At 48.7% G+C, this 27,563-nt stretch overlaps 1 protein-coding gene across 1 annotated transcript in view; it reads left to right on the forward strand.

Moving 5' to 3' along the window:
- Window positions 1-586: 586 nt before the first annotated feature.
- The window catches only part of LOC119170684 (soluble guanylate cyclase 88E), a 433,074-nt gene continuing 406,097 nt past the window's right edge, over window positions 587-27,563 (forward strand). Inside the window, exon 1 of the mRNA XM_037421913.2 lies at window positions 587-770. The gene's annotated coding sequence lies outside the window, so the exon portion shown is untranslated. The remainder of the gene's footprint in view (window positions 771-27,563) is intronic.

Here is a 27,563-nt window from a genome sequence, read left to right on the forward strand (position 1 = left end):
AGGCAGACAAATTTTTCGAGGTGGAGAGGGAGGGGTAGTATCTCTTTCCCCTGAAGCGGGGGCCGCGCAGGAAAGTGGTTGTTTTGCACTCTGTACACAATGACAAAAAAAAAATTTGGGGCATGGACCCGCTGTGCCACCCCCTGCTAAAGCCACTGGCATCGGTGTAAAATATACCTTTTGTCGCAATGAAAAAGCTCGGCGGTTATTTAGTTACGGCCGTTACGAACTGCATCATGGAGGAATGAAAGCTTTGGAGAGGCTTTTGCTATCCCAGTCGCATAACACGTGCGTGAAGTGACGTGCTTTTGCAAGGCCTACTGGGCATCACTGGTCGCACTGTCTTTTCATGCGTCCTCTGAATCACGTCGCATGCATATGACCCATGTTGTTGACAGAACCAGCCGGGTGGGGTTGTGAATTCAAATTTTTATGCAGTCGTTGCGTTTTGCGGATGTCGTAATGCTTTGCAGGTCTACAGCGAGCGTTGATCTTCATGGTTGCGTGCGTACTTCGTTGAGGATTTCATCGTAAGCGTCTGTTGTGTAAGGCGCGACAGCTCCTCCGCAAAGGCTCGGTGCTGCAGTTTTGCTGTCTCCTGTGGAACTTTTTAGTCGCGTCTTCCAGTGTTCGCAGGCTGTAAGTGGAGATCGACGATGATAATAGTGACCGCGCAGTTCAAGCTCGCTCTTCGCTTGGCAGCGCTAGCGGGGCCAAGATAGGGAAAATCTGGCGAGGAGGAGCCGTCACATCCGGCTTCAAAATGTGACGTAAGTGCCTGTTCTGAACTTTGTTTTCTTCATGCATGACACTATTACCAAATTTGAAAAGAAGCCATATATAGCAACCCTACGGCAAGGGTTCCATTAGGTCCTGCTGGCTGCACGCCGGTATGCACGACGTAATGTCTAATCTCTTAAAAACATTGTAAATTGTCTGTATTATTTATAACTTTAGCTGTTAATTTAAATATAAACAAATGTTGTTTGTGATTCTCGTTCGAGAAGCAGGTACCCGCAAGCTTGCTGGCACCAACGTTGACGGTGGTGACGACCAGTCGGCACGATTGTTTTGGGGCGCGTCGGCACGCGTTTTTTGAACAGCTGCAGCTGGTTGTCAAACACACTGCCAGATGTTACCGACTACTTCGAAGGTGTGCTGCTAAGCTAAATAACATTTTTTTTCTTCAGTATCACGTTCTCACGACGAAGACCGTGCTGCGGATGAGTTCCACAGCAGGTCGCAAGGGCTGCCAATGCGACAGCCGGGGACGATTAATACCCCGCGTTACTCACTGCTAGGAATGGTGAAGTAGAATAAAGTAGTAAGACAGCACCGAAAAAAATACACAGCTGACGAGCAGAAGGATACGTACAAAACGTGCACTAATAACTAAAACTTTACTCAGTATTTTGACAGAATAAAAATACTGCCTCCATATGAATAAACAGAAGAAAATTACAGGGGATATGCGAGTGCATCACGTGGTCACATTTAATGCGAGTGAAAAACGCCTCCAGCAAGAAATCTGGCATGCATTATCCGAAACTTTTGCCTACGCGCCTTCCTCATATTCTGGTCTTTCGTTTTTTCCGGTGCTGTTTTGCTGCAAGTATGAAACAACTAGCCCAAAAAGGATGTTTTGCCTAGAACAGAGAGCAGCATATTACAAACACAACCAGAAATAGTGACGTGAACACAGAGGTGCGCAGAGAGACATTTATTAAAAACGGTAGCACTACAGCTTTTCATGACGCATGGTGCGAAGAGTTGTCGCACTAAAAAATAAAAGTGGTTTGAGGTAAATAACATTTATTTAGTGTATTCTACATGCTTTCGATAGCTCGAGATTCGATTGTTCGGACATATTTTCCAGTCCCGGAAAATCCGAAATAATGAGCCTTCACCCCGTGACTATTCCTATGTGGTCTTGGCGGGAACATGTCACGTGGCCAATGTTGCGATATTTTGTTTTTGTACGGAAAGGTGTCGCTTGCCTATTATATCATATTTCATATCAAGTGCCTGGTGATACGTGATTTTGGCGAGAGATTGTCATGCAAATGTGTTAAGTAATGTTATGCATCCCACGCCGAACAAATGGCACGTTATGGGTGTTGAGCAGAATATGGACAAAACAAAAGAGGAAGAAGATGAAAGAAGTGCGTGCTTGTGCACAATGATGTGATTTTTTTTTCGCGATTAACGAACGTTCTCCGAGATAAACAGCTCCGCCATTAAAGAAATAGGAACGCCCGCGCACGAGGTGGTTATAGGATCACAACGAATGCAAAAGCGTGCGTGCGCAAGCAGATTCGGCTCCCCGACCTTGAAGCTCTCTAAAGAAGAATAGATCGTGTGACAGACTTTTTAGGGGCGAAACTTCATATAGCGGCACCCGTTAGTCTCCCGTAGTGTGTAACAGGTATAACATTCTGACCTCCAATGTGGTGCCGGTGAGAGACTTCTTCCGTGCGTTGTTGAACAATAAAAAATAGTGCTCAATGTACATGTCAATGAGCGCTAATGGGGAATGAGAGACAGGAGCATTCGGCTTTTAGTTTACGCGCAGGCTGCGATCACCATTAGCAGCCATTGGCAGGTACATTGAGCACTATCTGACAAGAAAGGGCTGCTACGGTATACTCGCTGTGTGTAACCTCCTTAGTTTTATGAAGGTTTATCGAGCGTTCAGCCGCAGTGGAATGAATACAATGAACTAGTATATACCATGAACTCGAGGTGGTTAAAAATGGGAAGTAGATACGAAGCGCAAGCCGTAAGAAAGTAAAAGCCGAATTCTCCGCCTCTTATTTCCCATTAGCAGCCATTGGCATATACATTGAGCACTATCTGACTGAAAAAGTTTGCTACGTCATACTCGCTGGGCGTAACCTCCTTTGTTTTCGAAAGGTTTAGCAAGCGTTCGGCCGCAGTGCCATGAATACAGTGAACTAGTATATACCATGAACTCGAGGTGGTTAAAGGTGGGAAGTAGACCCGAAGCGCAAGCCGTAAGAAAATGTGCGTGTGCCACCTCTCGTTTAGTCCTTGGAATGTCCGCTGGATGGCGGTGCTTCTATATGGGGAATATATGATGAAAAGATGCGAGATGGTGGTACTTGGAGTGTTGAATAGATGGACGAACGGACACAGACAGATGCATGGATGGACGCATGAACAAACGCAGGGACGGCTGCATGGACGAACGCAGGGACGGACGCACGAACAGACGCACGCAAGGACGGGCTGATGGACGCATGGACGGTCACACTGACGGACGCATGGACGGACGGAAGCAAGAACGAATGGACGGACGAATTCTTCGCTCCACTCTCCATCATTCACTCCGTGGATATGCTGCCATTTTTTTTGGGCAGAACTTGGGCTAGCAGGGGGGAGTATTATATCAGTAGTGATTAGCTACAAGTGTGTAATTTTTAATAAAGTTTTTACCAGCTGTTTCACCTGAAGCGCAAATAAATATATTGCTCTCTTTATGTTTTTCAGTGCGTTTTTTGTTTCCCTTTATTGTTATGAATATGTATCAATAGAAATGTTAAAAAAGTTATATAATCAATTCTTAGCCAATGCACCTGAGTGGGTGTGAGCAGCAACTCCTAGAAAAAAAAAAGGCAGATCCCACGTTCAGTGGGAATCGATGCTATGCAAAGCATGAATGAGAACTGTTGATATGTCACTTAAAAATCAGCCCACTGTTACGAGATCGAAGTAAATATCATGTTTGGATGTGTCGTTTACCTTCGTCATCCATTCACGTCACGTGATACCAAATTTATTACACGTCGAGCTAGCGAAACGGCCGCGAGCACACTATGAGCGTGGTAGGTTGTCATGTTCTTACACGACATGCGTGTCAGGATTATCATGTTTGCACCAGTCATATATTTTGTCAGAATTGATTATATAACTTTTTTTAACATTTCAATGGATACATATTCTTAACAAGAAAGGGAAACAAAAAACGCACTGAAAAACATAAAGAGAGCAATATATTTATTTGCGCTTCAGGTCAAACAGCTAGTAAAGACTTTATTAAAGATTACACCCGTGTAGCTAATCACTACTGATATAATACTCCCCCCTACTAGCCCAAGTTCTCCCCCACCCAAAAAAAAAATGGCAGCATACCCACGGAGTGAATGATGGAGAGTGGGGCGAAGAATTCGCCCGTCCATTCGTTCTTGCTTCCATCCGTCCATGCGTGTGTCAGTGTGACCGTCCATGCGTCAATCAGCCCGTCCTTGCGTGCGTCTGTTCGTGCGTCTGTCCCTGCGTTCGTCCATGCAGCCACCCCTGAGTCCGTTCATACATCCATCCATGCATCTGTCTATGTGTCCGTTCGTCCACCTATTCAACACTCCAAGTACCACCATCTCGCATCTTTTCTAGACCAGTCATATATTTTGTCACCAGTCATATATTTTGTCATTGATATACGTCACATAACACCAAATTCGATATATCTGGAGCTAGCTAAACGGCCGCGAGCGCATCATGAAGGGCCCAATATACTCTAATGTAGCGCTGACGCGCGCGCACGCTGGGCACAGCGACGCAACGTTAGCAAAACGTGAGCACTTTATAGTACGACGCCAGGCGCGACTAGCGTCCGTTGGTGCGGCCTGATCGCAAGTGGCGGTAAATGCGACATGCTGCATTTCGTGCTGATGCGTTACCCAGACAACACTGCGTCTCCCTCTTTTCCTGACGGAGAGACGCCGTGCGTCCAGCGAGTATATGGCAGGACTAGCGCCTGGCGTGGCAACGCCGGCTTGACGCGACGAAATGAACGCCGGCGAACACACGCACCACGTCACGTCGAATAGTTCTGGCACCTTTACTGTGGCATGTAGTCATGTTCACACATGACACGCATCTCAAGATTATTATGTTTGCACCAGGCACATACCTTCGTCATCTATTGGTGACACGTAATACCAACTTTGACATATGTGAAGCTAGCGAAACAGCCGTGAGAGCATCATAAGTGTGGCATGTAGTCATGCTGTTACATGACACTCATGTCGTGTTTGTCATGTTTGGATGTGTCATTTACCTATATCATCCGTTCGTGTTGCGTAATACCGAGTTTGGTACATGTGAAGCTATCGAAATGGCAGCGAGCGCATCATGAGCGTAGCATGTACCACTCAGTCTAGCTAGCTGTTACACGACACGCATTTCATGTTTATCATGTTTGCACCAGTATCATACTTTTGACATCTATTCATGTCCCGTAATACCAAATTCGGTATAAGTAAAGCTTGCAAAACGGCCACCAGTGCATCATTAGCGTGGCATGTAGTCATGTTGTTACATGACCCGCATCTCATGATTATTATGTTTGAACCTGTTACATACCTTCGTAATTTATTCACGTACAGTAATACCAAATCTGGTGTATGTGATGCGAGGGAAACAGCTGTGAGCGCATCATGAGCTTGGCATGTATTCTTGTTGTTACATGACACGCATGTCATGATTTTTATGTTAGGGTCTTTCACGTGTGTTCGCCATGCAATCATGTCATACCATACCAGTTTTGCAACATGCTATGTGAACGAAACCACTGCAACAGCTGCAGGACCATGAAATGTAAATTATGACATTCATTACATATATTATGATTCTCATGTTATGACAAGTCAAATGTGTTTTTCATGCAGTCATGTTATACCATACCAAGTTTGATATCAATACCATTATCGAAACGGCCAGGAAAGCTAAAAGTCATAGGCGGCTAGATAGACAGATAGATAGATAGATAGATAGATAGATAAATAGATAGATAGATACATACGCTCAAAGTCACCGAAGTTCGCTAAAAATGCTTCGCATTTAAAACTTCCAGGAATGTCGCTCTCTTTTTGATTGGGAGCTTCCTGCCAGCACGCTATCTGAGAGGTCATGCCTCCAGCACGGCTGCCTAGATATGTGTACACTGCCGCGCGCGCATGATCCAGGCAGCCGTAACTTCGCGTGTTGTGACCAGCTGCCGCGTGGAACCACTCGTCTCCGTACCACTCAGTCACTTGACAATACCGTACAGCTCTGTCACCTGACATCGCAACTGCTTGGAGGCAACAGTGAGAGCATTGCTGTGTGTGCAGTGGGCGGCCGCCAGAGGCGTTCGCCATCGTACCGGAGGGGGAGGGTAAAATTCGAGGGTAGGGCAGCACGTGCGCGGCTCACGCTGCAGGCATAGTTTATTCCAGGAGGCATTGACGTGAGCCATGGCAGAGGTATCATCATCATCATTATCAATCTCAATGGCTACAAATATAAATAAACCACTTTGCATTCTTCAGAACAAAAAGGTGCACGAGTGATTGTTAGCGACTCCTAAGTCAGCCATTAAAAACTACGATATGGGCAGGATCTCTGCTACAGCCACCAAAATTCTAAGACAAGGACCAGAACCCACAGAGATAATCTCACTAGTATGATCCCTGGCCCATCAAGGTCTGAAAGGGAATGAGAAGGCGCACGCGATCGCCCGAGGGCTCACTTTCCGGTCGATCGACGCTGACCCACCGCCTTCGCGCGAGCAGCCCCTCTCCACAAAAGACGAACTACGAACGTTTCAGGAAATCACCGCACACTATAAACTCCACCGTAAGATTTATCCAGAGGCAGCTAAACAGCTGAGCAAAAAGGAGGAAATTATGGGGCGAAAATTGCAAACCAGGGTGTTTCCAAACTCTCACCTGTACAGTAAATGGCACCGGAAGTGTTCAACTCCAGATGTGCGCACTGCAACAGCACTGCGGGTTTAGTGCACATGGTATGGACCTGCCCATCCTACAATGATCCAAATAGAAACGTAGAATCCTGGGAGGCCTTATTACACGGCCGTGACGCCGAAGAACAGTGTCAAGTCATCGGTCTCGCCCTGACCGCCGCCTAGTCCCAAGGGATTCCGGCCGATGGCTAAGGGGATGATTGGGGGCAGAGGCCGAAGCCTCCTCCCCCGTCATTCTATACGGGTGCAATAAACGTTATTTCTCTCTCTCTCTCTCTTCAGAAGAGTGCTTCAGAGTGCTACACTTAGTGGTGACCCAAACTACGAATAGGACCTTTCATGGAGCAGAGTGAGAATTCAGACTAAAGTACTAGTACGTTTATACCACGGTACCCGGCGAGGCACCCTTTTCGGTTTGTCAGAGCTACTGCCACCATAACGTTACCGCAGCTATGGCTTTCTAATATATTGTTATGGTTCATTCAAGCGAAGAACAATTTTCAATCATCGCCTCACGTCAGAAGTTCAAATCCTATCAAACTTCATTTCGACCAGAAGTTTTTGTGTTGTGGAACACGAGGGCTCGAAAAAAAGTAACTATCCACTTGAGAAGCATCAAGCCCCCGTTTTACAGGGCATACAGCGAGAGCGTACAATACATATAGAGCATTTATGGAACATAATACGTATAACAACGCCACGAAACAATAGCTACAAAAATACTATGTACTGCGTTATTTAAACAATGTCTTATAATGAATCCTTCCCAAATCATGACAGCAAAGTGAACTTTCCTGAAGGCATGGATGAACTGTTGGACGCTTCGCCCTTCTCATCATCATTCACTCCGTGGATATGCTGTGATGTTTTACTTGGCTAAATGGCTTTCGCATTATTTTCTTCCTTATTGAAATTAACAGCGCTTCATTCGAATAACCTACAGAGACTGGACTGGCCTCAAGCATACTTATTCGTCAGGGACACCGCGTGACCACCACGAGTTGGAACACCGTCGTGGAACTAAAGCACTATAATTCAAACTCGGCTTCCAAATTCGTGTCAGTATGAAGATCCGTATCGATATGTTTTTCGGAATTCGATGTGAAAAACCCTACATAAATGACCCATATTGGAAAGCGCGGAAAAGACGTTCCTTTTAATGGTGACATTAAGGGACATTTTATTCGAATTCTGCCCTCCCTCTCTTATGTAACTTTCTTCACTGTTCCTGCCCGCGCGGAACTGAAATTTGGGACTGCGGATTGCTAGCTAAGGTGAGTTTTGAGAGTCTGAATCATAAGGGTGTGTAGCGATTCCCCTCAGGGAGGGGTGAAGGCTCATCGCAGCGCCCTTCTCTCTATCGTGTAAATGTATGGGGCTGACATTTCGCGCCCTCCCTGTTAGATGAGGGAAACGCGGCAACCCTCCCTGCCTCCCCTCTTCCCCATACGCATGGCTTTCTCCTGGATTATGCAAGAGTTTTCAATGTAACTCTTGCTCGACCAGGAATTCAACAACTGATACCCGCAGTTGCAGGGCGAGCAAACTTTATTTTGAAAACAAAACTTTTAAACAGACAAAGGCTGCATTCAGGTAAGAACAATGAATTAGACAACCGCTCTATTTTCAAGCCTCAGTCAGACGGCTTGCATCACTTATTAAGTAAAGACATCAACAACTATGGTAAACAGGTATTCGAAAAACGCATTAGATGATACTCCTTTTGTCAACTTATGGCAAGCCAATGGCAGTCCACTGCTAGCTGCGACATAAGGATAGCTCAAGAAGTGCCGTGACTATAAGAAGAAGGAGTTTTGGGTAAAGCTCCCAGAATAACATTCCTAAAATATAACGAGTAACACAACTCCTCACGCTACGAAAAGATGTTAACGTAAGTACGTTAACCGGTGAAGTACGAAATAGAAACGTTTACGTACGTTACTAAATGACCAAAATAAAAATGAATGCTACCGATAACAGCATTACCTGTAACGCGTTACCACCAAGAATGTATTCCACATGGCGCTAACAGCTGCGGGAGCCCACCCGATATCATTCAAGTACTGCGATGGAATCGCAGGAATCGCAAGGGAGCTGACAGTAGCGGGAAGCTGCGAAACACCATCACAGGGGTAGTCGAGGTGCCACGAATCATTGTAAAACGCGAAAATCACCTAATAACACAGATAACCATACACAAACATATAAGCTCCCCATACTGACAATTACAGCAGTGGCAAAGCACGCGTAATTCCAAGAATCACGAAAAAGCACGAAGAATCAGAAAAAAAAAACAATCGCTGTAAGAAAGCAAAAAAGGTGTACGTGATACTGTGACTCTTTTAGGAGAATTCTGACTTGCCACGTGTATGTCTGCCTTTAAGGAAACGCGTTCCATACTCTATTGTCGGGTACACGATACTCAGAAAAGAGCATAACCACTACCGAACAGGGTTGATGCGCCTCTCCAAAAAGAGTCATAACCATATGGCAAATAAGGGCTGCCATAAGGAGTCGCACATATTTTTTTATTTTTTCTTCTGAGTGGAGTAAAACACAAGACGACCACATGTCAGCTGTTTCAGCAGGTGACCGTTGCGGCCATGTTTTGCGGTGGAAGCGAAAATGATTGAAGCTCGTCTGCTGAGATCCAGGTACCCGTAAAATATTACCATACAAGTGCAATCTCTGGAGCCCTCCACTGCAGCGTCCCTCGTATTGATGTTAAGGTTTAGGGACGCCAAACCCCTCGAACTATTTTTGTTTCATAAAGGTTCCCTTCATGGAAGTGGGTTAGTCTTGTGTACTCATGATAAGCTGTTGTAATTCCAACATTAAAATTTTCACAAATTTGGCATTGTACCATACAGTGACGTCTCGTCTATCATACAAATAATTGCTTTGAAAAGTTCATTTCTGGGCCGAATCACAGGTTTTCTGGAGAGCGCTGTCATGCCAATTTCCTTACTGAGACCTATAGCTGCTACAGCCGTGTCTCTTCTGGGTTGGCTCTGGTGTATCCAAACGTAGAGTGCAAGTGTGCCGCCAGAATGAAACAGGGTGAACAATGCCTAGTTTTCAGTGATGACTGACCACCATACAGTCAAGGCTGCGAGGCTGATGAACCACCCCATAGTCTACGAAGATGCATGATGGTTGCACCACCACTGAAGCTGTTGTACACTCCGCATGCTTGCGCACGCACAGTAGATTGAGGAAACGGCAGGATCCAGGCTGATGTCCAAATACGTTGAACTTCACCTCCCTCCTTCCCTCTCTCCTTCATTCCCTCCCCTTCTTGAAGCTATTATCTAGAGCTTACAAAAAATCAGGATGGTTTTATACCGGTGTCACAAGGGAACTTTTAATTGCGATAATGAGGAACCGGATCGGTTTTCTTGATCACGATCAACTTCTTGGCTGCTGCTACTCCGAGCTAGTCCGGTTCTGAATTGGATCAGATGAAATGCAGGAGGTGGCGCTTACGCCACGTAAAACACCTCACTGACAAAACTCAGCATACGATATTTATATAGAGGCTTTTATTAGCAATGTTATTCATGCACGAACCGCTAGAACGTCAAAATCTTTGCGTGCCACTACAAAAGTAATTTCATAAATCCATGATTTTATAGCGTTTTCCTTGAACTTACCTGAATTGCAGTGTGAGATTCTTTACCTTCGCTTTTATTCCTGATGGCCCCCGCTGGTAGCTGTCCAGTAGCAGCGAAGCGTCGATCTCATTGTACGCGCCAGAGTTTCGCATCCGGTGCCTCATGTCTTCTAGTGCCTGCTGTCAGCGGTCAATTACTGGAAAAGTCTCTTCATTCGATCACGAAGTGCGCGTACGTTGCGACGCAGTATAAAGCCTTGCTACACTAATAATAAGTTTGCTTCGAGGTGCTCCAACGGCTCCGGTGGTGCGAGAGTTGAACTAAGTGCGGAGGGCAACAGTCGTCTGCTTGTCATCTGCTTCTGTGTAACTACATGCGGTCGATACGAATTTTAAAATATGTGCTATTTCAGATATTGTTCTCACTTAGGCAGTTTAGAATTTACTTTTTTATAAACATCCAGCATTTTTGAAATGTTTTTTATCGAGCAATGCTTGATTTTCTCGTTTATTGCGTTGTCAACAAGCTGGGCCTCGGGTGCAGACAACAGCAAAATCGTGATCTCCCAGGCAGATCGCGATAGTCTTGATACGGATCACGCCTGATTGTATTTAAAAGTTACCGTGTAACAGCACCTAATAGAGATAGTGGTTGATTCGGATGGAGATAGGTCGTGATTAAAAGGGGCTCTGAAACATTCTTTTTTAGTAACCATGAAATCAAATCACTGGAAAAGCGTATTGCCCCCAAAAATTCAACACCGCAAAAATTTTATGAAAACGCCAAGTACGAGCGGAGTTACAAAGAATAGTCACGCTGCAATCGCATTCTCTCTTCTCTCTTCCCGACGAAAGCGCTCGAAGCTAAGCAGAGAGGGATGGGAGGGGCAAACAAAAAACGTCACGCGCACCTCGTGACCTTGAGCACGTTTCAGGAGCGAAGCTCCATAAGGCGTAGGCTGAGCGTCTCGTCGTAATCGTATGTAGCCCCCTCTTGTTAGTTCTTAAGACCGGCCATAGAGTGCGGTACTTTTACATATATCGAAATGCATATACGCTAAATATGCAAATGGTACGATACTAGAAGATGTTAGTTGCAGTACGATTAATAAATAACAAAAAATGACAATATCCATGGAGTGAATGATGATGAGTCGGGTGAAGCGTCCGTCAGTCCGCCCACGCTTCCGTCCATCCGTTCGTTCTTGCTTCCGTTCATTCATGCGTCCATCCGTTCATCCATGCGTCCACCCATCCATCCGTGTGTCCATCAACTCGTGCATACGTTCCTGCGTCCGTCCATTCTTCCGTCCGTGCGTTGCCCCTCTGTCCATGCGTCCGTTCCCGGGTTTGTCCATGCGTCCATTCGTTCATCCGTGCGTTCGTCCATTCATTCATGCGTCCATCCATTCGTGCATCTGTCCATGCGTCCATCCATCCATCTGTTCATCCTCTCGTGTGTCCATCTGTGCGTACATCTGTGCGTACATCTGTTCTTTCGCCCCGTCCGTCCACCCGTCCGTCCATGCGTCTGTCCATCCACCCTCTCAAGCGTCCATTCGTGCGTCCGCCCCTGTGTTCGTTCATGCGTCCGTCCATTCGTGTCTCAAACAGACAGACAGACGACGGACGGACATGGCCAGTGGATGTTTCATGGTTTGCCGATAAAAGGTATCATACGTGCAAGGCGGTTGCAGCTCGCGCTGGAAGACGGAACCGCAATGTGCGAGCGCGTGAGAAAATAGGAATGACGTCAAACGAACACGTTGGCGATCGCATGTTTGTCGGCGGCGCAGTACGCTAGGAGGCGCGGTGTAGTAAAACAAAAGCCGTTCTGGCGCTCGCGTGCCTTCAGAAGATCGGCGGATGGACAAGGCTGCAGAGCGGAGTGTGCGCAAGGTGGCGGCGGCTCACGCTCGGAGATAGAACCACGATGTGCGAGCGAGCGAGGCAGAAGCGTGCCATGAAGCCATAGAGGTAATATACTGACTCTAGAGGAAAAGGTGGGCCGGGAAAGCTGTAATATGGTGGCTAGAAGGAGCGGTGTCAGCATAGTCCCTGCCATGCCTTGAAAGGAGGTGTGCTGGTATTTTATTTCTCCGCTGAGCGGCGCTCAAGTCGCCACCGTGATCGGTCGAGAGCGTTCGCCAGCCGCTAGTGCGGCCCTTTTAGTCGCTTGCTCGTGTGCTCGCAAGTCGCAACGTCAGTGCTTTGCCTATTTGGACTTCTTCGGAATCAATACGTGGCAGTGTGACCACGCCACAGTGATGGGTAAACAGCAAACACGCTGCTTGACACCTGGATGCAATGCGGGATATGTTTCGGCCCGCAAACAAGGGAAGAAAGCGTCTCTCTTTCCTGCTCCCGCCGAGGATGAACGGCGCAAGGCCTGGGAAGCGTGCGATTCCTCGCGCTGACAAACCACAGGAAAAAAGCTACGCTTTGTGTGAAGCTCATTTAAACGAAAGATTCATCGTCCGTAGCTACAAGCATCTTATCAACGGGTTCTTAGCAACTTGGGAAAAGGCTGTATGTAAGAAGGATGGGTTCCTGAGTGAATCAACCGAAGTACTCCACGTCACTCTAACCAGCACCCTTTCCATCCGGCACTATGTCACGAAAACCTTGGGCTATAAATAGTTGATGACGTCTCACCTCTGCCAAGACGCGCTTAAAATCCTTTTGGAATGCTGAAGCAAATGTCTGGATCGAGTGATCACCCTTCGCCGATGCAATTTTTGATCTCTGTGAATTGCCTCAGTTTTTACTGTTTGGCACAGTCACCCTCCAATGGAAACATACCTTCTGGAGTTCTGAGCAGCCTTCTATGTCCGAGCATCCACAGTAATTCAATAAAATTGCAAAATAAGCTGGATGAGCTGCTATAAGTAGGGGGCCTCAATGAGGTTCATGGAATGATTGATGCTTTTGAAGCCCTCCCTGACCACAATGATCTCTTTGAACACAAAAGTGACTCCCAGATCACTTATCACGTCAGTGCCTATGTGGCCCGGAAGATAGTGAAAAATACGAAGTACAACGAATGTAGCGGGTTGTTGCTTCACTCTGAGAATTATAGCCTGCTTCCGGCATAATCATGCCTTCTGTACCCATTCGAGTCCATAACAGACCTGGTCAAAGCTATGGAAGATGAACTCACCTATTGCATTAGCTTCAACAAGTTGAAAAGTGACAGCATAACAGATGTTAACACTTGCCTAGCATGCTGTCTGTAGAGGCTAAGCATGGTAGGCTGTGAACACTGAACACCAGAAACTGGAAGTGACAAATCAAATATCTAGGTTCTTTACACTGACCGGAATACATTTTCTTGTTTCTGGAGAAAATGCGCCCAATCACAAAAAAGAAGAGGAAAAATGAAGTTCTTGAAGTGGAGACGTATCACTTGACTGTCATAATGTTAACACAGCGAACAAGGTTTTATTTTATGTTATTGTGCATTCCTCACACTTGGTTGTTTCTTGTGATTTTACTATTGTATTCTTCAATGGTTACGAATTTCTTATTAACAATTGTGATGTCATTGCCTGGCCGTGCTTGTGGCGGTATCTATGCTTACCAATCAAATCTCAATCTCATGTCTGCATGTATACCCATTGTACCATGGTATATATACTGTTTTTTAGTAGCCTTATTCACTTGCTCTATAGCTGAGTTTCGTATAACTTGCAGTTCTCTCTAACCTTAATGCATATGCTGTGTTTATTTGTCATGTTGTTTTTCGCTTTCGTGAAAGTAAATGTCTTAATTGCTTGTAAAAGAAGACTTTGATTTCGCAAGTCATAAAAAGAACAGTTGCCGATACCTTTACCTGCATTGGGACGACACCGAGAACACTGCGGCATCAAAGTAAAATCTGCACGGTTTTCGTTTTGGTGTCAACCTCACAGGAAGTCACTTGATTTTCTATCTTCCAAGCTTCCTAGCTGTATACTACGAAGTGAATCGAAAACACTGTTTTTCATTTTCAATTTGCAGCGCACCGCCAAAATTGTGACAGGTAGACTTTGTTATAATCCGCAGGGTAGCGTGTAACATTTGGAGCGAACACCGACTAATACGCGCGCGGGTGCGAAGAGAAGCATCTCGCAAGCGACCGCAGCGTCGCCGCATCCGGATGAATTCTCGCTCACTCTCCGGCGTGCTGATGCTGACACCTCTCCTTCTAGCCACCGTAGCTGTAACTACAAAAGCTCTGACATCACGGAGGAAGGAAAGGTAGGAGAGGTCCCGACGTCACGTGTTGTGAAGCCGCGTTGAAGCCAGAAGTCGGCCATATTGACTGGGCATATTCTTCTTTCTTGTTTACATCCGAATGAAAAACAGAAGGCGCGACTCTCTCTCCGGCTCGAAAAGCACGTGGGCTGCGCAGCACGTGTGTCGTGACGATCCGAAACTAATGGTACGGGGCTCATCACTCTGAGCCAGCGTGACACCTTCGGCAAAATCATTACGTCCGAGTAATAACAGGGAGTAACGGCTCGCCAACAACGAAGCAAGTACAAGAGAACGCACGCTAGATGCACTGACAACGGCGATTGTTTTCACGTCATTAATTAAGCAACTGTACTGACAACATGATCTGTCGTGCGCCTTCTACGGTTGCATTCCGCCACGCGGCCGACGCAGCGTCCGCCCATTGTGTCCGTGTTCCGCGTGAAACTCACCGGCGTCAGCATTCTGCGACCGTGGTAACTTTGAGCACGGTGCAAGTGACACTTGAACGCGGTTCCTGTTACGTTGATATTACATGCAATGCTGGTGGAGAGTGTACGAAGCGGAACAGAAAAGGTGTTTTAATACGCACATTCAAGTTGTTACTATACACACACAACACGAAACTACGTATGTGCAAACTACGTATGTGCACATGGTCCCCATGGCGTCTTGCTGGGCTCAACAGCGTCGTCCGTTGTCACAAGCAGGAGCACTGCTCAACCGTCACTGACCTCAAGGCGTTCGTCGTCGTTCAGCTTCGTTATGGTGCTCAACGCAATTTCGCTGAACACTAACTTCTTCATCCGCGTCGTCCACCGCACGACACAAGGATATGCACAGTTGAAACCCCGTGATGGCTCTCTTTTTTCACGTAATTATAAGTGAGCTTCGTGAATATCACATTCGTGTCCGTCGGTGATGGACGTGGACCCCCACGGACGTCCGCCAGTTACGGAAGGAAGCGTACGGGACTCTACAGCGACTACGACAGCGAGGGCGCTCTTGTTTACCCAATGAGCAGCGAAGAAGCTTCCTACGACGACGATTTAAAGCTGGTGCTGAGCCGTAAATCGAAGAGGCGGAACGTAAGAACATCTTCGTCATCGAGTACGTTGAACGACAAAGTGCCAAGGATACCCGTGACAAACACTATCCTTTTTGTCCCTGAGGTACCGGACGGTAACATGAAGCGCCTCAACAGGCAATCTGTTTCGGTGATGCTGGAAGGACTCGTGCCAAACGAGATCACAGACATCAGAGTGAACACGCGTAAGAACATATTGGCCATCGACGTTTTGCATGCTGCGGCACTTAATATACTGCGCAACGTCAACGAGTTGGGGGAAATGAAGGTTCGCTCATACATTCCTATGAGCTCTAACGTCGTCACTGGAGTCATCTACGATGTGAATACTGCCATTCCCAGCTCCGACTTCGATGTTCTGGTCAAACCGGCAAATGAAGCCAGCGTCATCGCAAAAGTTGTCCGTTTGAGAAACTCACGCTGCTGGAAGATTATGTTCAAGGGCGAGTCTCTTCCTTCACACGTAAAGATGGGCAATTTTCGGCATTCTGTGCGACCTTTCGTACCGAAGCCCTTACAGTGTTATAAGTTCATGAAGATGGGCCACGTGAGAAGCGTATGCGAAAACAGGACGGTGTGTCCTCGTGGCGCGGAAGCCCGTTCTGCGGATGACTGCGAAGCAAGTACCCTCAAATGCTCGAAGTGTCATGGGTCACATGCAGCTTCGTCAAAAGAATGCCCCAAAATTCAAAGAGAAATAGCGGTATTGAAACAAATGGTCAGAGACAATTCGTCGCATCGAGAGGCTGCCAGGACCGTCCAAAAGAGGCGTCATCGTCGCCGCAGTTCATCAAAGAATTCCGCAGACGCTGCATCGAAAGCGCCACTCTACCATCCTTCTCTTCCACCGCCCTTGCCTCCCAGACCGAAGGCGGCCAGCGCGGTCAACAAACCAACGAGCAGCACTGTTGCAGATGAATCAGATTGGCCTTCATTGCCGAATTCACAGCCACCTGCAAATCCCAAGCGCACATCGACAGTCACATCACTCCAGCCAGCCGCTGCCAAGCTGCCTGAGGAGGACACAGAAGTCCTCAGAATGTTCCGAACACGGCTGGATGCCATGCGAAAGTTGTGCAGCAGCCTGAAGTCTCCACTCGCTCAGAGTGCACTACAAGTACTGGATGCTCTAAGTCCAGTATTTGCAATGGTCCAGTAGCAACCATGGCTCGACCAGTTTTCTCCTTCCGCAACGAGGTCCGACAAGCGTCGATAATGCAGTGGAATGCGAGAGGCCTGAGATTCCGCATCTCTTCATTCCGTCGGTACATATTGCCGCGCGCTTGATCTGCCAGCGCAAAAGAGGCAGACGAAGTGGCAGTTCCCCTCGTGCCATTGTTCTGTTTTTGGCTGCGCTGAGCCGACCGCTCTTCGGACTTTTGTGAGGACGCCTTAAAAACGTCTCCTGTCTCTTTAACGTGACATTTTAATGGTGGAGGTGCTGGGTAACCTCACCTATGCAACAGACTCCTTCTAGCAGCCGGAACGTGACCCAAAACCCAGAGCTTACGCCGGTACACCGTTTCAGTCGGAGGATTCGAGGACTGTCCCCCGAGTTTGTGCCTCACAGTACAAGTACGTCGACTGGTATGGAGAATACTGTTGCTGTCACCGCTTCCCCTACCGCTGGAGCCGCCGCTGCTCCAACCGCTGCACCCGCAGCTGCACCCACTCATTATACGCTACAAAAACCACGTGTTCCGAGTCCCTTTCGTGGTGGCCTCTATGAAGATGTGGAAGATTGGCTGGCTGAGTACGAGTACGTAGCGGATTTCAACGGGTGGGACGAAGTAGCGAAGCTCAAGAATGTGTACTTTAGTCTTCTGGATGGTGCTCGCACATGGTTCCAGAACCGCAAGGGCCTCCTAACGTCGTGGCATGAGTTCTGTCACAGGCTCCGCGAAACGTACTCGAGTCTCGATCGTCGAGAGCGCGCTGAAAGGGCCCTCCAGTCCCGCATGCAGATGCCTAATGAAGGTGTGGCTACATACGTGGAGGATATGGTTCATCTGTTCACTCGCGCCGATCCAACCATGCCGGAAGACAAGAAGCTGCGACACTTGATGCGAGGTGTGAAAGAGCAGCTCTTCGCTGGACTCATTCGTAGTCCGCCTAGAACGGTCGCGGAGTTCCTCACTGAAGCCGTCGCCATGGAAAAGGCGCTGCAGCAGCGGAACCAGTACGATCGGCAAGTGAATGCTACCTATACCACCGGGCTAGGCTCGTTCCCGACCGACGTGGGAGCGCTTCGCGAGCTGATACGTTCGGTTGTTCGCGACGAGCTACAACAGCTGCAACAGCTGAACCAGGCGCAGCAGCAGCCTTCCACGAATTGCATCGCCACCATCATACGTGACGAAGTTCAGCATGCGCTCGGCACACCTCGCCGCGAGACACCAACGCAGGTTGCTGCACCACTTCAGGCGTTCGCAACTTCAAGTGAACCTCTAGGGGTGACCTACGCAGACGTATTGAGACGCACCGTTCCGTCGTCCACGACACCATCCCCAGTGAGTGGTTTCCAGCGCACCACTTATACCGACACGTTCGAACACAACGCACCTGCACCAGTCCCACTACCAGCCGCAACCCCGTACGCCACACTGCAGTCCGCACAGGTGGTCCCTTATTTTGCAGACACTCGACCCGTCATGCGTAAATCCGACATATGGCGCATGCCCGACCGACGACCGCTTTGCTACCACTGCGGTGAAGCGGGTCACCTCTACCGAGACTGCCAGTACCGCCGACTTGGGCTGCAGGGTTTTCCTGCCAATTCACCCCGCCCCCGGTTTGGACAGAGACCACCAGAAATTGAAGATATTATCGCTCGGCAGAACGTCCCACTCAGGCGTCAGTCGCGCTCACCGTCACCGCGGTCGTCATCTTATTCAGGCAACGGAAATCGAAGGCCGCAAGGACGGTCTCCGAGCCCTCGCCTGGAAAACTAACGCCAGCGACCTTTCGAGGCGAGGCCGCTGATTCTCGACGTGATGAAGACCTCGCCCTCCAATCGACGCGACATCGGACCAACGGAAATTCGACTACGCCGGCGCCTGTATCCCAGCTGAGCGACTTTTCAATGGACATACCTGTGCTGCTCGACGGTCGCAATTTAACTGCCTTAATAGACACTGGTGCTGACTACTCGATTATTAGCGGACAATTGGCACGTACCTTGAAGAAAGTGATAATGCCTTGGACAGGATCGCATGTACGTACAGCTGGCGGACATGTTGTAACGCCGGTTGGTTTGTGCACGTCCAGGCTACAAATACGAGGCTGCACGTTTTTGGTCAGCTCCATCGTGCTACGTGACTGCTCCCGCGAATTAATTCTCGGCCTCGATTTTCTTCGGGAATATGGCGCCGTAATCGACCTACGGCGACGCTGCATTTCCTTTTCGACAGTCAACGCTACGTCAAGGGACTCCAACCGCCGTACAACCGCCCTCCGTGTTTCCGACGACAGTGTCACAATACCACCTCGTGCAAGTATCCTAATTCAGGTGACTTCCGAAGGAACCAGTGACGGTGAAACAGTGGCAGAGTGCAACGTCTCCCTGCTGCTGGCGCTTGGAATTTCTGTGGCACGAGGCATCATTGACATTCGGAACGGTACAGCCGAGGTCATGATTACAAATTTCACCAATGAGCATCGTCACCTTTTCCGGGGCACTGCGGTCGCCTACGCTGAAGCCTTGGAGGACGTCATTGAGTGTTTTGCCTGTGAAGACAGTAGCCGCAATGGACAAACCGTAATAGATGTTGACATGAACAGTGCACTGCCAGAAGAGAACCAGAGGGCCTTGCGAGAGCTATTGTTTGAATTCAGGGCGTGCTTTGCTCAGTCGTCTAAAGTGAGTCAGACGCCAATTACACAGCACAGGATAATCACTTACGACGACGCAAGACCTATTCACCAACAGCCATACCGCGTCTCGCCGACAGAACGCGCAGCTATCAAGCAGCAAGTGAAAGAAATGATCGACGACGGCGTTATCCAGCCTTCGAACAGTCCCTGGTCCTCACCGGTCGTTCTGGTTAAGAAGAAGGACGGTACGCTTCGCTTCTGTGTAGATTACAGAAAGCTCAACAACGTCACAAAAAAAGATGTTTATCCGCTGCCGCGTATTGATGACTCGCTTGACCGACTACGACGAGCGAAGTATTTTTCTTCCCTGGATTTAAAGAGTGGCTACTGGCAAATTGAGGTTGATGAGCGCGACCGCGAAAAAACCGCCTTTGTCACGCCGGATGGCCTCTACGAATTTCGGGTGCTACCGTTCGGACTCTGCTCTGCGCCAGCTACCTTCCAACGCATGATGGACACTGTGTTGACTGACTTAAAATGGCAAAGCTGCCTTGTGTACTTGGATGATGTGGTCGTGTTTTCAACCAGCTTCTCCGAACATCTGAAGCGACTACGACAAGTACTTGAGGCGATTCGGACGGCTAACCTTACGTTAAAGCCGCAAAAATGCCATTTCGGTTACGAAGAACTAAAGTTCCTTGGACATGTCGTAAGCGCAGAAGGCGTCCGTCCTGACCCTGAGAAAACCGCCGCTGTCGCAGCCTTCCCGACTCCTGCCGATAAGAAAAGTGTGCGGCGGTTTCTTGGTCTATGCGCGTACTACCGGCGCTTTATAGGCAATTTTTCGAAAATTGCCGAACCATTAACTAGACTCACTAGAGACGATACGCCGTTCGTTTGGAGTGCTGAACAAGAATCAGCATTCACAGAGCTTCGGCTTCGCCTGGCATCACCACCTGTTCTTGGACATTTCGACGAGGAAGCCGAAACAGAAATTCATACCGACGCCAGTAACGTCGGTCTGGGCGCGGTACTCGTCCAACGGCAGGAGGGAATTGAAAAGGTTATCGCCTACGCAAGCCGAACCCTAACACGCCCGGAGTCAAACTACAGTACCACGGAGAAGGAGTGCCTTGCTGTCGTGTGGGCAATTGCTAAGTTTCGACCTTACCTTTACGGCCGTCCATTCAGAGTAGTGACGGATCATCACTCGCTGTGCTGGCTTGCGAACCTCAGAGACCCCTCCGGACGACTGGCAAGGTGGAGCCTACGTCTGCAGGAGTACGACGTCACTATCGTGTACAAGTCCGGTCGTGCACACGAAGATGCGGACACGTTGTCACGCGCGCCAGTTGAGCCTGCCGCTCAGAGCTTCGAAGAGGACTGCCCTTTCCTTGGCTCCGTAAGCGTAACAGACTTGGCTTTACGGCAGCGAGCAGATGCTCAATTGCGACCTATCATTGAACATCTAGAGGGCCGCAACGTATCACTGCCCCAGCATATAACTCGCGGATTGTCATCCTTCTGCTTACGACAGGGCGTGTTGTACAAGAAGAACGCAGCCGCCAGCAACAAAACTTACCTGTTGGTCGTCCCCGCAGAGCTGCGTGAGGAAATTCTATTTGCCTGCCACAACGAGCCTCCATCGGGCCATCTGGGCATCACCCGAACCATCGCTAGGGTACGAAAGTCTTACTACTGGCCGAAACTTGCCGCTTGCGTTAAACAGTACGTTCAAGCCTGCCGCGAATGCCAGCGCCGAAAATCCCCATCTGTTAAGCCTGCGGGATTACTTCACCCTATCGAGCCACCCAGAACACCCTTCGATCAAGTCGGCATGGACCTCCTGGGTCCGTTTCCCTTGTCATCTTCCGGCAACAAGTGGATAATCGTCGCTACAGATTATCTAACCCGCTATGCTGAAACTAAGGCGCTTCCTAAAAGCACGGCTTGTGAAGTTGCTCAGTTTTTCATCGAGAGAATTGTATTACGCCACGGTGCTCCATCCTGTGTCATCACAGACCGAGGAACAGCGTTTACAGCAAGGCTCCTTGAACAAGTTTTTCAGTTAAGTTACTCCACGCATCGCAAGACAACAGCGTATCACCCTCAGACAAATGGACTGACCGAGCGGCTTAACAAAACGATGACTGATATGCTGTCTATGTACATAGACGTACAGCACAAGACGTGGGATGAAATACTGCCTTACGTAACATTCGCGTATAATACCGCTACGCAAGAGACCACACGATTCACTCCGTTTCGTCTTCTATACGGTCGGGACGTTCAGACGATGTTGGACGCAATGCTCCCATGCGACATTGACAACATCGAGAATCTCGACGAAGATGCTGAGTGTTTCGTGCAACGAGCCGAGGAAGCACGTCAACTAGCCCGCGTAAACATCAAGAAACAACAAGGCGTCGATGCACAGCGCTACAACCGCTGCCACAGACAAGTCGATTATAAACCAGGTGACCAGGTGTTGGTTTGGACCCCTGTGCGCTGCAAAGGTCTCTCTGAGAAGCTTCTCAGTCGGTATTTTGGCCCGTACAAAGTGCTACGACAAGTGAGCGACGTCAATTACGAAGTCCTTCCGGACGGAAGCCAACCACCCCGACGCCGACAGCTACGACCCGAGATTGTGCACGTGGTGCGGTTAAAACCGTACCACACACTGTGACAATGTTTTTTTTTTACGATACACGCTTCGTTTAGCATCGAGGCGATGCTCTTCAGGGAGGAGGGGCAGTGCCGCGCGCTTGATCTGCCAGCGCAAAAGAGGCAGACGAAGTGGCAGTTCCCCTCGTGCCATTGTTCTGTTTTTGGCTGCGCTGAGCCGACCGCTCTTCGGACTTTTGTGAGGACGCCTTAAAAACGTCTCCTGTCTCTTTAACGTGACAATATTCATGAATCGTATTCCTATAATAGTTATATGTGAACCAAACGTGCAACAACCTCCTAAACTATCAGGGTATGAATCTTTCGTTTCTTCAACGTGCGAGGAACGCAGCAAGGTGGTTGTTTACATTCGCACAGACTTCACATATGTGCATCATGCAGTTCAACCGCATGACGACAATCAATATGTCTGCTTACGTGTTAAAAAAGAAAAAGTGTCATTCACACTCAATGGTGTCTACATATCACCATCCGGACGATTTGAACAAGACCGACTACGAGACATACTGACAGAAACTACGGGCCCATGGTTTTTAACTGGAGACTTCAACGCACATCACTTAATCTGGGGTAGTTCGACGATCCACGCTAAAGGAAGAAATCTTGTGTCATTCGCCTCCAAGCACGACCTATGTTTCTTAAATGATGGCGGTCCTACATACCTGCGGGACCTTACGTACAGCAGTTGCCTCGTTATGACTCTTGTATGCAGAAACTTCCGGTCGCAAGTGCACTGGTTTTGAGACATCGAAACGCATGGGAGTGACCACATTCCAACTTATATGCGAATAAGGTGTCTTACTAACTCCTCTCCTAATACCACAATACGAAGAAATGATTGGTTCAAATTTCAGCGACTCATGGAAAATACATGCCGTGAAGACCCTGACCAGAACTTGGAGGATGTCATCAAAGAGGCAATGAGGGAAGCTTCCTGTCTCCTTCCATTGACCGGCAAGCGTTCATATTTCAACGTTGAACTGGAAAAACTGTGCGCGCTTCACTGAAGGGCGGAAAGAAGATACAGGCGGACTAAAGCAATATGCGACTTGAGGCTGGCACGATGCATACAGAAAAAAGCCCAACAACGTTTAGACAAACTTGAACAGGAATGCTGGAAATCATTCTGCGAATCATTGGATCCCCGAAAGCCGTTGTCACGCATCTGGAGCACTATTCGTGGCCTGCGCTCGACTCCACAGCCAAGACATCCTTTCATGGCTTTAGCCCTACATTTGGGCCACACCCAACTTGAAGTGGTAAATGAGTTTTGAACGCGAATCGCTGGTGTGTCCGCCTTGTCCGCTGGCACCATTAGGAGTGTTATCCCTGAACCCCGCATCTCCGAAATGGACAATCTTTTCACTATAGAAGAACTTGACGCATCTTTGGCGGCTTCCTGACGATCATCTTCACCAGGACCCGATGGCATCACCTACGCCACTCTAGCCAACCTTCAACAGGAGGCAAGGGGACAGATGTTAAGCTATTACAACCACTCATGGCAGGCGGGCATTGTTCCCCAGGATTGGAAGATAAGTCGACTTGTGCCACTACTCAAAGCAGGAAAGTCACCATTTGATTTGACATCATTTCGCCCTGTTGCCCTCGCAAGTTGCGTTGAAAAAGTCATAGAAAGAATGATGCTTACACGCCTAGAATGGTACCTCGAGCGCTACAACGTATACCCAAACTGCATGACGGGTTTTCGGCGAGGTAGGTCATTCCTTGACAACGTGATTGATCTGACAACATTTATCCAGCAACAGAAGAGCCTCAAGCGCATACCACTGGCACTCCTCCTCGACGTCAAAGGGGCTTATGATAACGTAACACATAAAGCCATCCTAGACTCGTTGGAAGCTGTTGGAATCGGTGGTCGGATGTTCCAATGGATCCAGGATTATTTGACGAGAAGGTACTTTTTTTGTAGGAACCCCAGATGAACCTACCACCAATTACTACACCTCCCGTGGCGTCCCTCAGGGCGCTGTATTAAGTTCCACTTTATTTAACCTCGTGATGGTAGGACTTCATGAAATTTTGCCAAGTACTATCCCCATATCCATATATGCTGACGATATTTGTCTATGGACTTTGGCTGTAACTCGTCTACAAGTACGTGCAAGAGTCCAGCAGGCTGCCACCCTGACATGCTCTTATCTCCGCAAGCAAGGTCTTTCCGTCTCAACGAAGAAATGTGCGTTTTCTCGCAGAGCCATGACACAATACCCCGTTACCATCAATGGGCAAAATATTTCATACCAGAAGAACCATCGCTTCCTGGGTGTGATTATTGACAGGGACCTTTTGTGGAGTGCCCACTGCAATTACCTGAAGAGAAGGCTAACTTTCATCGTCCATATAATGCGGTTCCTCTGCGGAAAATCTTGGGGCACATCAATAAGGTCAATGATGCAGCTATACAGGGCACTGTTTCTGGAATTTTTACGCTACAGCTTGCCGTTACTGGCAAGTACGTGCAAGACGAACATCCCCACCCTCGAAAGTCGTCAAGGAAAAGCACTACGCGTGTGCTTAGGATTGACGCGATGCACCTCAACCTACGGGGCAATTATGATCGCAAGAGAGCATACAATTCAAACATACATCACCACTGACAATTTGAGAGCCCATATAAGACACCTCTGCCGAGTTCCTGGTCACCATGTTGCAGTGTTGCCACTTCAAAGACCACAAGCGATGTTTTAAAAGGTTATTTCTGCCCATAGAGAATGCCTTCCTTTCGGCTTCACTCCAGCAACAAGACCAGCGTCACCTCCGTGGTGCCTACAACAACCACCGGTGTGCTTGACTATTCCGGGAATAACGAACAAAAGCCGTCACTCAACAGTCGTCCTACGACAGGCAAAATTGTTGCTACTCAATGAAAAATACGGCCAGAGGACCCACATTTACACCGATGGATCGGTCTCGGCTGACAGCTCCACGGGTGCTGTTGTCATCCCGGCGTACCAGGTCACTATAAAGCTCAAACTGTCGCATAGGACAACATCCACAGCAGCGGAGCTTGCCGCCTTACGTGCTGCTATACTTTATATCGCGGAAGCCCGACCTCAAAAATGGGCTGTGTTCTGCGACTCTAAAGCATCCCTTCAGAGCTTGCAATCAGCTTTACGACAAAGGGAGCATCAACAACTAGTGAATGAAATAAGAGAAGAGATTCACGAAGTTTTATCGAAAGGACATGACGTGGTGTTCCAGTAGTTACCGAGACATTGTGGTATTGTCGGTAATGACCTTGCTGATAATGCTGCCCGATCCGCCCACGCGGACGCCCAGATAACCCCAATTCCATTGTCGAGAACCGACGCTGCAAGGGGCCTTCACTCGTTCTCTAACACCATGTCGGAAACTTGGCTGAGTGACCCCAGTTTCAGGAACTGCCGCCTACACAAATTGGACCCATCGAGAAAGCTTCAAGTTCTATCGGACTTCTCCCGCCAGGATGCAACTTTACTGTGCCGCCTGTGGTTAAGAGTAGCTTTTACAAAGGCGTACTCCTTTCGCATAGGAATGGCGGATAGCTCCCGATGTGAATCGTGTGATACTGACGAGACAATAGAACATCTACTGTGTTCATGTGAACGTTTTTAGAGCGAACGCACCTCGCTACGCGAAACGTTAGAGACACCAGACAGTAGACCTTTCTTCGAAAAGAAGATCCTTGGTTTATGGGTGTACGCGTCGCAGGCCAGCAAAGCGACGCGAGCACTGCTAAGTTTTCTAAAGACGACCGGAATACGCGACCGCTTATAAGCGTGCAATGGACAAGGTCACAACTACACACACGTTGCCCTTCACTTCTCTCTTTTCTCCTTTTTTCCCCTCACCCCTTCCCCCAGTGCAGGGTAGCAAACCGGACCTGCATCTGGTTGACCTCCTTGCCTTTCATTTCTTCCCTTCCTCCTCCTCCTCCTCCTCCGTGATTGACAAAAGAATTTGTTAACGTTGCTATGAGTAAAGTAACTGGCAGGAGAACACTGCGTAACCAATTACGCAGCGCAGAGCACGGATATTGTCCGCCACTTCTCAGCACGAGACCTGGGGAGGCACACATGCCGCCGCCAGCCGCGGCCGCTTACTGGTAGGCCAGCTACACTGCGGAACACGTAAATATAGCAACGCCGCCATTGTGCCCAGTGAATATGGCTGCCATGATGTCATTTCCGCCACACTTTTCACGCAGCGTGCCGTCTGGGCATGCCCTCTCCCACGGATGAAGGAAAGGTAGGAGCGGCCCTGACATCGCAAGTTGTGAAGCCGCGATGAAGCCGGGAGTCGGCCATATTAACTGCACAAATTCTCCTCCCTTGTTTACATCCAAATGTAAAGCAGAAGGCACGACTCCCTCTCCGGCTCGGAAAGCACGTGAGCTGGGCAGCGCGCGTGTCGTGACGATCCGAAACTAATGGAACGGGCATCAACACTCTGGGCCAGCGCGACACCTTCGGCGAAATCATTTCGTCCGAGTATTAACAGCGAGAAACAGCTCACCGACAACGAAGCATGTACAAAAGAACGCGCGCTAGATGCACTGACAACGGCGAGTGTTTTCACGTCATTAATTGAGCAACTGTACAAGCAACACGATCGGTCGTGCGCCTTGTACGGTTGCATACCACCACGCGGCCGACGCAGCGTCCGGCCACTGTGTCCGTGTTCCGCGTGAAACTCACCGGCGTCAGCATTCTGCGACCGTGGGAACTTTGAGCACGGTGCAAGTGACACTTAACGTGGTTGCTGTTACGTTGAGATTACATGCAGTGCTGCGGGAAAGTATACGAAGCGGAACAGAAAAGGTGTTTTACTACCCACATGCCAGTTGTTACTGTACGCACACAAGACGAAACTACGTATGTGCACATGGTCCTCATTGCGTCTTGCTGGGCTCAACAGCGTCGTCCGTTGTCACAAGCAGGAGCACTGTCCAACCGTCACTGACCTGCAAGTCGTTCGTGGTCGTTCCACTTCGTCATGGTGCCCAAAGCGATTTCGCTGAACACTAATTGCTTCATCCGCGTCATCCGCCGCACAACACATGGATATGCACTCGTTCTACGCATTCTTGAAATCCCGTGATGGACAAAAGGATTTGTAAACGTTACTAAGAGTACAGTAACTGCCAGGAGAACACCGCATAACCAATAACACGGCGCAGAGCATGGATATTGTCCGCCACGGCTCAGCACGAGACTTGGGGAGGCACACATACCGCCGCCAGCCACGGCCACTCACTGCTAGACCAGCTCCACTGCGCAACACGTAACCATAACAACGCCGCCATTGCGCCCAGTGAATATGGCCGCCATGATGTCATTTCCTCCACACTTTTCACGCAG

This window comes from Rhipicephalus microplus, chromosome 2 (assembly GCF_043290135.1).
Source record: "Rhipicephalus microplus isolate Deutch F79 chromosome 2, USDA_Rmic, whole genome shotgun sequence".
NCBI lineage: Eukaryota > Metazoa > Arthropoda > Arachnida > Ixodida > Ixodidae > Rhipicephalus > Rhipicephalus microplus.